Source organism: Crocodylus porosus, unplaced genomic scaffold (assembly GCF_001723895.1).
Source record: "Crocodylus porosus isolate Cpor-Errol unplaced genomic scaffold, CroPor_comp1, whole genome shotgun sequence".
Lineage (NCBI taxonomy): Eukaryota > Metazoa > Chordata > Crocodylia > Crocodylidae > Crocodylus > Crocodylus porosus.
In genome coordinates this window covers 242964-257825 of record NW_017728928.1, presented here as the reverse complement: position 1 = coordinate 257825, position 14862 = coordinate 242964, and the positions used below count along the sequence as shown (strand labels likewise).

At 65.1% G+C, this 14862-nt stretch overlaps 1 protein-coding gene across 4 annotated transcripts in view; it reads left to right on the top strand.

The window, feature by feature from the left end:
• Positions 1–14862, top strand: part of RBFOX3 (RNA binding protein, fox-1 homolog 3) — a 146141-nt gene that overhangs the window by 25195 nt on the left and 106084 nt on the right. For all 4 annotated transcript variants that reach the window (XM_019542256.1, XM_019542258.1, XM_019542257.1 and 1 more), the window contains exon 2: positions 13692–13781. The gene's annotated coding sequence lies outside the window, so the exon portion shown is untranslated. The remainder of the gene's footprint in view (positions 1–13691; positions 13782–14862) is intronic.

The following is a 14862-nucleotide window of genomic DNA, read 5'->3' as shown; positions in this document are numbered from 1 at the left end:
TTTTTCTGATGTGGGGGAAACTGAGGCATGGGAGGCCGCTGCACTTTGCCCAGCGTCGCTCAGGCCCTTGTGCAGCATGTGGGTGCCGGTCTCAACTTGCAGCGCGGGGGATTGGCCTCTCCGTGGGCGCTGGCTGGGTGATGTGCCGCGTCCTGGACAGGCCCAGCGCCCAGAGCGGGGTGGATGATGCCCGGGCCAGGGCCGGGGCACATGACAAGAGAAACCCGGGAGGAGGTGGAGCAGGGGAGACCGGCCAGGACAGCGTCTGCTGGCTGGGCTCTCCAGCCCCGCATGGTCCCAGGCGCCTGGGCGCAGCTCCCAGCTGTGCAGGCAGCTGGCTGGCCCGGTCCTTGCTGGAGCCTCGCGCTGGCACAGAAGCGCTGTTATTCAGCTGAGCCTCTCGCTTCGCTTTATTGTTCTCGCGTCTGCCAGGAGCCAGCTCCAGCCTGCAAACATCCCTGGAAAAGCCCCCAAAGAGTGGAGGCATCATGGTGCCCGTGGCTGGCGGGCGGCTTGGAGCCCATCCCGCGCCGTCCTGATGACCGACGGATGGATGCACCTGGGCCGGGCGCACGGGGAGGCACGAGGCTGCTACCAAGGGCATCCGGCCGACCCCGCAAGAGGCCGCAGCCCGGTGTATGCAGCCCGAGCGTGGCGGGGTTTTTTATTTTTATTTTCCATTTTAACATGGTTCCGGCACCCCTCTTTCATGCTCCTCGTTAAGCTGTTAAATCACTCCATTTATTTAGCGCGAGCATTGCTGAGAGCTCATTTTTATCTTGGTGAAAACCAGGCTCGCTCATGGGCACATAATGAAATTGTATAAATATACCCTTAGCTGGGAATCTAATTTAGTTTTCCTGTTCATTACGGGGTAGAAGGCCATTATGAGATGTAGGACTTTTTTTCCCCCAGTGCTGGAATTGAAAGGCTGGCGCGGGCTCTTTTTATACTGATGATTTCGTCCTGATTCAATTTAAAGCTGGTTAGACCTCAAATACTGTAGCATAATTGACAAAGATCAGTGTGGGTTGTAATGCTAATGTCTCGTCTGCAGTGTTGGCAGCCGGACGAGCACGCAGGTTAAAAACCACTCAGCACAGAGCGATGGGGCCTGTGCTGGGTCCGGCCAGCTGGGACGGAGGGCGTCTCGCTGCCATATTGCTGCGTGTAGCGCAGCGTGGACGGCGGGGTGTTGCGGGACGGCTCCTTCCTCACCTGGCTGCTGGCAGGAGATGCCCGGGTGATGGGCCTCCCGTGGTGCTTCCAGCAAGGGACCCCGGGAGAGAGGCATCCCGTGTGTATGCCGGAGCAGGGGGTGGAAGAGCCGTCCGGCCGTGGGGTCAGCAGGCGGCCGGCCCGTCCATTTGTCCATCAGCGGGATCGATTTCTGCCTGCATTGCTATGGCCGTAAAGTTGTGTTTATGGAGGTATAATTAAGCAGGGCCATTTACCCGGCAGTGCTAAGAGCTAAGCAGATTTATGGAACGGCTTGGCCTTCTGCAGTGGTGTATTTCACCGTGATGTCCACCCGCTTTTCATGCCTTCCACGACTGTCTTTGGTTGACAGCGATTCGTGCCGTGGGGCTTTCCGGGGTCGTGTCGCCAGGCTAAGGAAACGCTGGGATGCACTCGCAGCAGCATCCTCTTAATTGCCTCCATTTGAGGGCAGTGCTGGGAAGAGCTGGTGATAGCAGGGGACTGGGAGCGGGCCAGACCCTGCGCAAGTTGCATGGCCCGGAGCCTGCCATGAGACTCGGCTTGGGGGTGTAAGCCCCACTTCCTGACTCGGTGCGTTTAGAGGGTGGAGACCGGCCCTTGCGCTGCGGGCAGGCCAACCCCTGCCAGAGTCTATGATGCTTCCTGACGGGAGGATCTCGGCAGCCCGATTTATGGTCGTGGGGGTCTGCTTTCGGGCTTCCCGTCTACTGCAATGCCTCTATTGTCTCCTCTGCGGTGGGCACCTGGACGAGTGCACGGATTAAAAACCGGTTCCGTGGAGAGCGGCGGGGCTGTGCTGGGTCTGGTCGGCTGGGATGGGGCACCAGGGAGGAGGAGGAGAGTTTGCTCCTTCAGCCTTTTGGGTAAGGGCAAGTGAGACGGGGGCATCTGACCTCCAAGGCCTCTGGGCATGTAGGATGCCTGCCGTGGAAGTGGGGGTATCTGAAGCCCCAGGCTGAAGAGCCAGGGAGGGAGGAGGCTTTGCCCCATCAGGCACTTGCTGGTGCTAGGACCCCACCCGAGCTGCATGCATGGCTCCCCCGCGCTGCCGTGTCTCCTGGTGCTTCGGGGGTCTCCATGGGCTGCTTAGAAGCCAAGTGCTTTGGTGAGCTGCCTTCACCCTCGGGGACCCCCTTGAACCTCCAGCTGCTGCAGGAGCATCTCCTCAGGGGACAGGGCTGACCTGGTGGGCGAGGAGCCCCGACCCTTCTGTACGTACACCAGTCCACGAGCAGCCTAACCCCGTGTCTCCACCAGCGAGCCCTCCCTGGTCCGCGATCAGTCCTCTGCAGGGCTTGTGCGGAGGTGTTTGGGGGCTGTGCGCTGTGCATGCCTCCTAGCTGAAATCCTGTCACCATAAGGCCGAGGACATGCCTCTCGCTGCCCTCGGGCAGGACAGCAGGCAAGGAGCCGATGCACCGGTGCAGTCGGAAAGACTGGGTTCATCGGGTCCCCCTGCGCTGGCCTGCCCTGTGGCAGCGGGTGAGGCTTTGCAGCTGCAGTGATGCCCGTCCCTGGAGCCGTCCCAGCCAGGGGAATCCACCACCCCCCGCAGCAGGAGAGGGTTCACGGCCCCGCTTCCCCGCTAGCGGCTGCTGGCAGCGCCCGTGACTCCATCTGACTCATCCTCCAGTGCCGCGTGGTTCCCTGGTCCGGGCCCTGATGCTGTCACAGCCGCCCCAAAGTGACAGGGGAGCTGAATCACTTCACTGAGACGCAGCCAACCTGCCTGACGTGAAAGGGAAATAGCACCACAGGCATTTACACATCAAAGGGCTCAGCTCAGGGACGGGCAGGTGGAGAGCGCGCAGCTCAGCCTCCTGCTTCCCAGCACCAAGCAGTTGCTGGCGCCCGCCATCCTGCCACCGGTGCTCCCAGACCCGGGGGCGACGCGAGCAGGGCGGCCCGCGGTGGCAGGGCATCTAGGAGGGCTCCGGGCTGAGGGCAAATGCCTGGGCCCCGGCCAGCTCCTGCTCCATGCTTGCCTGGTGCAGCGCGTGGGCTGGGTGCTGCAGGTGAGACGAGCACCACCGAGCCCATCACTGGAAACTCAGGGATGCTGGAGGTCTGCCCCTCCCTGATGCCTCTGGATCCACTCCTGTGCCCGCAGGGGAGATTGCTGGGAGCTCTGGCTGCCACGCTTGCAGCCCTGGGATACCTGGGGAAGGGGCATGAGGGAGCACAGCCCACTTCGAGGCTTTCCTTGCACGTGTGTCTGTGGGCATGTGTGCGTGCATGCATGCTGAGGTCCCACGCGGCTCAGAGCCTCCCAGATGCCTGCACGCAGCTGGATTTCGCTCCCCTCCCCGGCTCAGCGCACCTCGGGCAAGTTGCAGCAAGTGCCCCTCGCTCTCAGGCCCCTGGGCTACAACGTGGCCGACAAGTCCAGCAAACTCGGCGCTTTCCCTCCTCCCAGGGGCAGCCCCCTACTCCCCCCAGACACTGGCCGATGCCTGTGTTCAAGGGGTCACATATCGGGCACCCCTTTTGCAGCTAGCTTGAAATTTGGCTTATGTGCCCAGGGTGGGCTGACTGGGGCCGGACCTGGAAATTCAGCTGTGAGCTCAGACCTGGTTCCCCGGGTTGTGCTGGTGCTTGGTGAGGAACAGGCCCGTGGCCAGGGTTGGGGTTGGCTGAGCCTGTTATTGCACCAGACCGAGCCTCCTTGCTGGAGCCCAGCTCTCCTCGTGCCTGCTGTTGGCGGGAGTCGGTTCCCAGCTGCTTGGGCCGGTGGGAATAAGCAGGAGGTTAAAAATCCCAGGCCAGGGACACCTGCTGTCGAGGTCCCCTTGGGTGTTGCAGGCTTTACCGCTGCCGGGGGAGCGAGGACAGCCTCAGTTTTACCTCAGTTGAGCCCTGAAAGGCTGCGCTGGAGGGAGGCTGCTGCTCGCTTCCATTAGCTCGTCGTGCTGCCCTTAATCCCACGTGATGGCCTTTGCCTGCATTAATGCAGCAATGGGCTGCTTGGAAGCGTGGGTCCGGGCAGCGGCCCCGGGGGCGGTGCTGGGCGTGGGGGGACCTGCCCGCATGCTCGCCGGGCCCGGGCAGTCCAGAGCCATCTCCGCGCTGGGATGCTCGCCCTGGCCGCCCTCACCCACCTCTGAACGCCGCTAGCCCGTGAGCCTGGCGCTGCTCGGAGCAGGCAGCACCGCGTGGCCGCAGGGCGGTCCGCCCGGAGCTGAGGCTGAGGCCGTGTGGGTGCATCGGACCCCCCAGGCCGGGAGCTGGGGCTCGGGCTCGGCTGCCGCGGCGGGGCTGGCTTGGGGTGGGTCGAGCGCTGCGTAGCTCCGGCGTTGCCCGGCCTGCTGCCTTCAGGCGAGGGAGTCTCCTGGGCTGCCTGCTGCCTGGCCGAGACTGACGTGGTTCGTTGGCAAGGGGCTGGCGAGCAGCAGAATCGGGCCGTGCCACGGCCGCCGGCGGGCCCAGCCGCCCACTGCCGCGCGGTGCCTCTCCGTCCCGGGGCCTGCCAGCCTGCTGCCCTGTGCCTCCTTGCTGCTGGCGGGTCTCCTCGGGAGCACGCACTTCACCAGGGCCAGGGCACGGTCTCCTGCCCTCCTGTTGCTCAGCGTCCGCGCCCCGTGGCTTATTCATTAACCCGCCGTGCTCCCCGGGTCCCTGCTCCAGATCCGTCTGTTCGGAAATCGATCTCCTTTGCCCCCGGCCCTGTCTTCCTCCTCTTTGTAAATGGTGTCACTCTTAAATTTCCTGGCCTCTCTAATAGATTTTTATATAATCACTACAGTGCACTTTTAAAGAGCGATAGATCACGTTCATTGCTTTTCCCCATGATTAATTTCCCATAATAGTCCTCAGTAACACCAAGGCAAAGAGGAGAGGAAGGGGGGGGGGAAAAACCCTCACATTATCCACTTTGTGCTCAGAGTATAAATGAATGAGATTTAATTTTTGTTTAATTGTTTCCATAGCTCAGCCTCTGCTAACTTTGCAGGATAATTTATTTTGCAGTCTGGGGGAAGCGACGGGAGGAAAGTCTCTGCAGCCAAGCGGTCTGTCCGGGGATGGTGTTTAATTACCGCTGATCGCCTTATCTCCCGGTAATTATGGGAGCCTCCTCGGGCTTCCTCCTGCTGGCAGCTCCCCCTCTGCACTCGCCGACTGATACCCGGTCCCGTCCAGCCTGGACACGCTGCCTTCGGGCAGGGGAGAGGGAGGGAGCGTGGCGTTGGTGCCAGCGCCGAGCATGGGTAGGGGCACGGAGATGTTCGTGCCTGCTTTGTCCCGTGGCAGTGGCCCGGTAGCCGCTGCATTCCTGGTGTCTTGGGAAGGGGCTGGCGGGGACGTGGCGCCTGCTCTTGCTGCTCTACGCCTGCAAGGCGGCTTCGGAGGCTGGCGCTTGGGCACGTGCCGCCTGCTGCATTGTACCCGGAGGACCGGGCTTTGGCCTGGACCTGCTCGGTTGCCCTGGACGCAATCTCTGCATGCAGAGGAGAGGCTGGATTGACCCCTTAGCCTCAGTGAGAAGCTGTTTAACTGGAGCAGGGAAGAAGCTGCCCGTGGAGATGGCCGTGTCGCTCTCACCCATGTTGGCTGGAGCTGGTCAGCGCTGCTGCGCCGATGGCACCAAGCAGCGTCACCGTCCTGGAAGTGGCTGCATCCAGCAGGGTCAAGGCAGGATGTGTGCGGGTCCTGGCTGGGGTTGAGGTGCCAGATGGATGTCCGACGGGGTCGCAGCCCTGCGCCTCTGGCCAGGGGCAGGGCCGCTGCAGCGCTGCGGCGGGGAGCGATATCGCGCTCCCGCCGATCTGCTGCTGCCCGGATGCTCTTCTGGAGCCTGCTGACCCCAGCCTGGTCCCCTGCCCTCGGCGCCCCTGCGGAGGATGCTCGAGACGAGGGGCTCTCTGCTCCAGCAGGCAGCGCGTCTCCTCGGGCTTCTCCCTGCCAGGTCCGTGGCTGTTGGAGGGACCGGAGCCTGGCTGGGACTCTCCTGGCACCTGCCCCCATCTCTGCCCTGCTTGCCCCCTGGGCTGCAGGGCAGGTGGGGGGCTGGCGTGCTCTGCAGGGACCAGACACGCCACCTCCAAGCCTCCCTGCGCCTGTTGCCTGACCGCGCGCCCCAGCCAGACGGGGCAGCAGGGGCTGGTGGCACGTCCGGGCCGCTCGGCCTGCCCATTCGTCACGGGCTGCGGGGGCATCGGGCCCCTGTTTAAGATGCGCTGGCGGTGCCGAGGTGAGCGCGGGCGCTGGAGAGCGGCTCTGTTAATCTGCTCCCTGGGAGATGGGCTACCTTCGGCCTGTTAATCACTCGCAGTAATTACAATCCCAACTTTGCGCGGGGAATGTTAATTAACGCACACGGCGCTGGGCCTGCGGCCGGGCGGCAAGCAGCCATGGGCAAGGGCGGTCCCCGGGTGCTGGGATTCGCACTCTTTGGCCAGGTTGGTGCAGGGGGTGGGGGGCAGGTTGCTGGCGGGGTGGGGCTGGGCAGGGAGTGATGCTTGCGGCCACTTGGCTGCAAAGCTGCCCCTCATCCTGCCCTGGCGCTTCCTCTGAGCTCCCCATGGCTGGCCCTGGCCTGCGAGCAGCACCCCAACCCGGCTCGGTCTGTGCCACGCTTGCTTGCGGAGCCGTGGTTGTCTGTTGCCCCCGCCCATCGCTCACTGCCCTCTGCCTGGCCCAGGCCCCGCAGCAGCACGGGGGCAGGATGCTGGCGATGGCTGTGGCTCCCTTCCCGGCCCGGTCTGCTCTGGCCCATGGCCGCAGCTTTGGGCAGGGACCTCCCGCGACAGCCGAGCGTGCAAAGGCACCAGCTTTCTAAACCCTCCTTGGGGCACCTGCTCCTCCCGCGGAGAGGCCCCTGCTTTTCTTGCCTGCAACGACCCAGGTTTGGGTTGTCCTGAGAACTGGCTCCCCTGACTGCCCCCCTCCGTGCCCTGCCAGTGACTGATGCCCCCTCCCTTGCCCTGGACCTGAGGCCTCCACCCTGCCCTCTGTGCTGGGCGCCGGCTGCCAGCCGGGCTCTCGTCCGTCTGGGGCCTGCGTGGTTCGAGATCCAAAGTGCGGGGCGTGCTGACCAGTGGCCAGGCAGGGTGCAAGGACCAGGCTGGTCTTGGCCTCGGCTCCTCCAGGACCTGCCCTTTCCCTCCGAGCCGTGAAAGAAGCAGGGGAGGGATGGGGTGCTGCCAGGAGCCCTGCGGCACGCCCCAGGCTCGGCCGGTGGCAAGGCGGCGGTGGGGCCGGTCCCCGACCGACTCGGGAGTCACTGAAACCCTGGTCAGTGCTGGCAGGGAGCCGGCGCTGCGAAACCTGCCGGGGAGCTACTGCCCCGGATGATTGCTGCGAGCGGCTGAAGGAGAGCGGGGAGGAAGGCCGAGCTGAGAGGAATAACAAAGAGGGGGCGGAGAGCGCGGGGGCCCAGGGAGGAGATGGGCCTGCGCCTGGCCGCCCCCACCCAAGCACGCGCCCTCTCCCACCGCCTGGGCCCCAGTCTAGACCCCCCGGCCCCCGCACAGCGGTGAGCGAGATCCTCCATGCCCAGGGCTAGCCCTGGCCTCTCCCTTGCATGGAGGCTTCCCGGTCCCTCCGGTTCTTTTCCAGCTCGTGCGCCTGGCCTGTCCCTCTGGTCTACCCATCTCCGCGTCCCCCGCTGCAGGAGCTGGGGTGGACGGGGGCCACGGGGGCAGCTGCAAGGAGGCCTGGGCAACTGCGACGTGTGCTGAGGAGGGCGGCCGGCAGCCCGGGTCCATCGCCCGAGGGCCGTGATGGCCGCGGTGCCGTGGCAGGCGCGGAGGGAGCCTGGGAGTCTCAGCCCCGGGGCCTGCCCTGCTGTGCGCAGGTCTGCGGGGTAGTCGGGGGTGTCGCGCGCCTCCTGGCAGGGCACGGAGACTCGTCCGAGTTTGCACCGAGAACGACTCTCCCCGGCCTGCCCCCGCTCTGTCCGCACCTGGCAGAGAAGGTCGAAGGCCGATCGATAAGTGCTCCCCGGCTGGGGCCGGCCGTGACTCTGCAGCCTGGCTGGGGCCGGCGGGCAGCGAGGCGCATCCGTGCCGGTGCTGAGCTCGGTGACGGTCCCCGGGGGCGGCCGGGGTCAGGAGTCCAGCCTGAGTCTGAATTATGCATTCCCCTCGTTTCCTGGCGCCTGACACCGCGGGGGTTTCTGGAGGGCTGATCAAAGGGGAGCTGTCACTTCCTTCTCCAGAACAGGACTGGTGAGTGGCAGATGCTACGAGGAAAGGGCTGAAGATCTAATAAGGAGAAGAGGCGCGGGCGGGATCTAATGAATGCCTCCCTGCCTGTCCGCGGTGTCACCTTGAAGGACAGGTGCGCTGGCGGAGGGGCCGCGCAGGCTGGGGAGCGACGGCTCTCCGGGAGGCCAGGCCACCCGGCTCCAGAACGAGTGCAGGCTCGGCGCTGTCGCAGCACCGCCCTGCCCGCGCTTGCTGCAGCGGCCGACGCCAGCCGCGCGGGGCCCTGCGGCACGAGCAGAGGGTGCCCAGGGCTGTGGGGGCTTCGCTCCCTCAACCTTTCTCCACTGGCCCATGGGCTTCACCTGGTGTTTCGGGCTGCACCTGGTGCTGCCTCCTGCCCTGAACCTTGCAACTCGGTGCGTGCCAGCTCCTTGTCGCCGGGGGCCTGAAGCCTGGCCATTAGTGCCCAGCTTGGCCCACTCATGCGCAACCCTCCACTGGCCCGCGGGACGGGAAGCACCGGGGTGCCCCCCGCTCTGCTGGTGTTGCGGACCGAGCACAAGCCGTGGCCAGGCCCTGCGGCTGGGTCCAGCTCTCGCGTGCAGCAGCCTCAAGACTCGGGAGCCACCGGCGCGGACCGTGGCAGGCTGAGGATGGGGCGGTGCAGGGAACATTTAAAAAAGACAGCGTGTGTCCCCACCCTGCCCTGTGCTATCAGCGCGGCTGTTCACCGTGTTGCTGTTGCTCACGGGTCCCACGTGCAGCAGAGATCACCCCTGCCCAAGGGCCCTTCACTGCAAGCCCACCCTCTCCCCATGGGCTCCAGGCACAGCAATGTTTGCAGATAATGGGGTGCGTCTACACATGCAGTTAATGCTATTTGGCTTTAGTGTGCAGGAGACTAATTTACTGTGCAGTGAGTCCCTGCATGTGTAAACAGTGATGCTTTACTGCATGGTAGGTTAGTTTACTGCTGAGTGAAGCAACTCATATGGACACGGCCACTGTGGCTGGGGCTTGGCTCGCTTCCTGGGGTTCGTGAGGTGCCCAATGCCACCCTGGAGACTTTCTCAGACACCCGCTCTGAGCAACACGCAGACCAGGGCAGGTTTGCTTTGGTCTTCAGGAGAGGGGGTGGGTCCGGTGGGGTGGGCTGGGAGTTTAAGGGACTGGGTGACAAGCGCATGGATCGGAGACAAATTCGGTGAGTTGGGGCGGTGCATCCGGGGGCTTTTCCCTGCTTGGTCTGGCCTGGGAGCCTGGTGGATTTACTCCATCTTCCAAGGAGCCTGTGCTGGAGGAAGAGTTTCAGAAGAAGGAAGCAAGGGGAGGGAGGACACAATTATTTTTCCCATCACCGTCAGCTGCTGGGTCCTTTTACCGCTCCCTTTCCGTCCCTGCGGTGCGGTTAGGAAGGAGTGTGGCCCGGAGCTGTCGGAGCGCAGCGTTCCCCTTTGTCAGCGTGTCTGCCGGTCTCGGTTGTTAGCTGGGATACCGAGGCCCGGCACCTCAGATCTTCCGTGTGGCTGGTGAGAGAAATCAGCAGAGCTGCCTTCTCAGGCTCGTTTAACTGGTTAATACGTCTTCAGAGCAAATAATGCAGTCCGTGGGTGAATTGCTTAACCAACCTCATTACTATTGTGCATTTAGCAGCTTGGAGGAAGATAATACCTTGCAGGTTTGACCCAATTTTAGTTTTTTGTTGTCATAACCATGGAAAATCGACCTTCAGAGACCCTCAGCAGTGAGCCTGAATAGGAAGTGATTTACAGTGAAGGCGCGGTGCAGAATGCTTAATGCACTTGTGCAGGAAAACACGCCATCACCGTCGGCCTGGCGTTCCCGTCTCCCCTCTGCAGAACCGGCCGCCACCCCTCTCCCCGCCTGCGGCTCGGCTGTCCAGGCCAGCATCACGGTCCCGGGCCGTGGCACGTGGCTTCGGCCCGAGCCATCCGTGAGGGCTGCGCGGGCGATGAGTTTCCCATGTCTGCTGCTCCTGCGCCGCCCCTGCGCGGTGACAATGCCTGCCCCAGGGCACGCTTTGAGCCCTGGGCTGCGTGGGGAAGTCGCTGCATCCCCGTGCTCGCAGCGGTGGGTTGAGTGCCGTTGGGGCACCTGCCTCCGCGCTTGCACCGGGTGCCTCGGGCGCCCTCTGCAAGGGCTCTGCTACCTTCTGCCCCCCGACCCCCAGGGATGAGGCCCTGCGGGTCGCATCTGCAGCCGCAGCGCACGTGGGGTCCTTCGTCTCACCCCGGGTGGAGAACGCAGCGGAGCGTGGAGGCAACAGATGTTGCTCCTGGCTCCCTGGGGAGCTCGGGCCCCGATCGCTCCTGCGCCTGGCTCTGTGCTGGTGCTCGTACTGCAGCCGGGGGTCTGGGGGAGTGGAGCCGGGTCCCTGGGGCAGGCCAGGATCAAAAGGCAATGCCCTGGCCTGGGAGCTCTGGGATGACCCCGTGCCGGCGAGGAGGAGTGGGGAGGGCATGGCCTGGTGCTGGGTGGCCCGCTTCAGGGCTTGCAGCCGTGGACCCCTCCACATGTGGCATGAAGCAGGATGCAGGAAGGCAGCTCGCGCGGGATGCCGCTCTCCCATTCCCATAGGCCGTGTCCTGGCGCAGGTCGGGGGAAGAGCTCCTGCTCCAGGCTGGCCACGTCTGAGGCTGCAGCGCAACCTCCATGGGAGCTCCCTCCCCTGCTTCGCTCCAGCCGCGCCACGGACGCCGGTCCCTTCCCGGTCTGTTCTCACCGCCCCCCCAGCGCCTGCTCAGCCCCAAGCTGCTTTTCAGCAGCTCCACGGCTGCAGCAAAATCCAATTGGCGAGCCCCCTCGGCGGCTGCCGCTGCCCCTGGTGAGCCCTTATCTTGCCAGGCCTGCAGCGGAGGGAGCAGCCTGCGTGGCAAAGATAACTCCCGTCAACCGAGCGGAGAGAAGCTGGGGGGGCAGCAGGACGCTTCCTGGGAGCGTTGCCTTTGTCAGGGACTCGCGGCGTGTCGGCAGCACGGCTGAACCGAGCCCGGGGGCTCCCCGGTTCTCCTCCCTCCCCGCAGTGCCTGGGGCTGCACAAGCTGCCGACAGCTTCCCTTCTCTCGCGGCCCCTTTCCTGGCCTTGCCAAAACCCCTCTGCCTTCCCGGGCTCGTGTCGCAGCCCTGCCTTACGCTGGGAGTCCTGGAGGGGACTGGCCCCCGGGGCCGCCCCGGGCTGGTTTCTGCACCTCGTGCTGGGGACGTGTCCCCTGCTCAGCGTGTGCCCTCATGCCGGGGAGAGCTGACAGCTGCTGGGCATCAAGCGCGGTGCCCCGCTTCCCGGGGAGACGCTGCGGCAAATAGCCGCCATGTGCTTCCTCCCCGAGGAAGGTTTGCCGTTCGCCCAACCTCCCCCTCCCGGTGCGGCCTGCCCGCCCGGCCTGTGGGCTCGCACCTGGGAGCAGGGTGGCTTCTTGGTGCTCAGCAGCAGCTTGCTGCGGGCCTAGGAACCCCCCCAAACCTGCATCCCTGCCGTTCGTGAGCGCGCGGGGGGGCCAGGCGGGAGGGAGAGCGGCACGCGGGGCTGCGCGGTGGCTCGGGACACGGGTGGTGACGCGTGGCTGGCTTCATCCGAGGGGCCGGGGGAGAGGCTGTGAGGAACGCTCATCGAGCGCTGCCTGGCGCCGGCGGGGACGTGAAGGGGAGCTCTGGCGAGCCCGCGGGCCCTGGAGCATGCATGCTGCTGCCCCCACGCTCCCGGGGCTCGCGGTAATGCTCCCCCGCGCCGTGCCTGGGGTACGGCGCTCCCTCGGTGCCGCTCGTGTCCCTGCGCGCTTGCTGGGCTGCAGCTGGTGCAAGTGCTGAGTAGCGAAGGACTCTGAGCACCGGGCCACGGTGCCCGTGCGCGTGCCCCCAGCCGAGCAGAGGGCTGCCGAAGGCTAGAGGCAGGGTCGCAGCGGAGGGCGAGCTGCCTGGCAGGGAGCGGGGCTGGGCTGGCGTGGGCTCCGTGACCTCACTCTGGCCATATGGAAGCTGCGTGTCCTGAGGTTACTTTAATTACCGAGCCCCTCGGGCTCCCAGTCAGAGGCTTAATTACTGAACCGGGGAATCCGAATGCACCGGGCAGGCCACATGCTCTCCTCCGGCCCCCGCCAGCCTCCGGAAGGGGCCTGCGTCCAGGCCGGAGCATCCTGCCAGCCCCGGCGCGGCGCTGGCACTGCTGCCCGGGACGGGCTGTGTGGAGGCAGTGCCCCCCTTTCCAGGGGGACTGGCGGGGAGGACGTGGCTTGGGGTGCAGCTGTGTCCTGGGGATGCTGCCAGTCTAATCTGCCGTCCCAGAGGCACCGTTGTGCTGGGCACCGGCCTTCTTGCCCAGCCTGCCATGATGCCAGCTGGCTGCTTCTGGGTGCCGCCGAGATGGGGCACGGGGAGCTGTCTGGACCGGGCCCCCTCCCTGCCGCGCTGCTGCTTTCGATTGGTTCGGCAGCGGGCGGGCGATTCGTGAGCTGCGCCACTGCGGGCATTTTTTCCCTCCTCTCCTCACGTTTTAATGAGCCAACCTTGGAGGACCTTGAGAGAGGCTCCTGCAGCTTCGCTGTGACTTATCTTCCGGCCTCTGCCCCCTGCTCCACTGAGGGGATAAATCTCTGCTCGCCACCCAGAGCCGAGCGCGGCGCCTGTCCCACCGAGCGATGCGGTCTCCATAATTCACGGGCAGGAGGGGCGGGGAGCCGCGCGGCTGAGGTCGCTGGGTGGATGTCTCCCATTCAGCCCCATGATTGATGGTCTTCCGAGTGCGGAGTAAGGGAAAAAGTCCCATTACAACAGGGGACAAGTGGGTAAATTTTCTGCCGTTCAGCCCGGGGCTCAGGGAGCAAACCGGACCCACCGGGCAGGACGCGGGCCCGGGCTGCCCACCCGAGGGGGAGCGGGGTACGTTGAGAGGCGCTTAGTCTTTTCTGACCTCTCAGAGCATCTCGCAGGGCCCTGCCTTCCCTCCCTGACCCGGCGGGGGGTTACTTTGGGAATGCCACGTCCACAACGCCGTGGGCACGGCCTTGAATGAAGTGCCCGCTGCAAGCCTCCTACCGGGGTCTCCTGGCCTGGGCTGGGGGGGGCTGCGCCGGGCTCCCCCGTGTCCCGGGCGGCAGGGCAGCGTCGCTCTCTGGCTGCCCCGTTCGCAGTGGGGGGCCGCGCCTTGCTGGAGCGGGGAGAGGCCCGTGGTTTTCGGTCTGGTGTCGCCGGCCTCGCCGTGTCTGTGACGCGCAGACAGGCCCTTGCACGGAGACGTCGCAACGCCACCGGCTCGCCCTCTCCCCCGGCCGGCACCTGGGCTCAGACCGGTCCTTTCTGCCTCTCTTCCAGGGTGAGAAGCTGCCGCTGAGCCGCTGACAGCTCTGCCGAGGCTTGGCGAAGCCGTGAACGCGGGAGCGGTGCCTCCTTTGGGATCCCCAGGTAGGACCGACTCCCCCGCGGCGCGGGCTGGGAGAGGGGCTGCTCTGCCTGCCTCAGTGATGGGGTGACACGTGCTGCGCTCCCGAGACCGTCCCGCCCAGCTTTGCCACGCAGGGTGGATAAGTGTGTGCTCACACGTGCGTGCAAGTGGCTAGGGACAGTGGGAGCCTTTAGGCCCAGGTGCGGGCTGCTGAGGCCCTGGGGACAGCGGGATGTGAGGACACGGCTAGTGGGCACTTCTGCTACAGATCCAGCCCACGTCGTGGAGCATTTTCAGGCCAGCACCGTGCTCATGGCAAGTCCAGCTGGGGGAGCGCCCATGTCCAATGCACGTACTCACCCTGCCCCATTGCATGCCAGTGCCTTTGCCCGTGACCTTCCCATGCCCACCCGGGGCTGTGTCTGGTCTGCCCGGGCCAGCCTCCCTTCCTGCTCTGTTGCCCACGGGTGCATGCATCTGAGTGCTGCTCCCCCCTTCAGTGCCCTGGAGAGAAGTGTGACCATCACTGGGGCTGTCCAGGGCACGTGCGTTACACCATCAATTTACAACCGTCTGGTTACACCGGGCAGGCCCCAGGAAGGCTCCTTTTGGGGGAATGGGCAGCTTTTCCCCCATTCTCATTATGTCAGCTGCAAACAGCTGGATGTGGAACAGACACTGGAGCTGAGCGTTGGCAGGGTTGTACCCTCAGCTGGGTTTTAACCGCCTGGGGGAGCAGAGCCGCTGGCAGCTGCAGGGAGAGGGGGTGGGCAGGTGTTTGCTGCCCCAGGCCAGCTTGTCCACGCAGCCGGGACCACCCTTCCCTTGCAGAGGCAGCTGGCTGGCGTGGAGGTGGGGGGACCCTGCCCCAGCTCGGGCTGTGCACTCACCTGCCGCCACGCGCAGGGGCGAGAAGCCAGGTGTTGATGCCGTGGGGCTTCTCCCCCTCCCCTGTGCACGCCAGCTCCCTCCTCTGCCGTGAAGCCCGTGCGCGTGCTCTGGCACGGTAAGCCAAGGAGCCAGCGCCCAAGAGCCAGAGGGAGGGGACCTGCCTGGGTTTGGCTGGTGTCATTGCTGTTGTCCAAATGGAGCAGGTCCCCT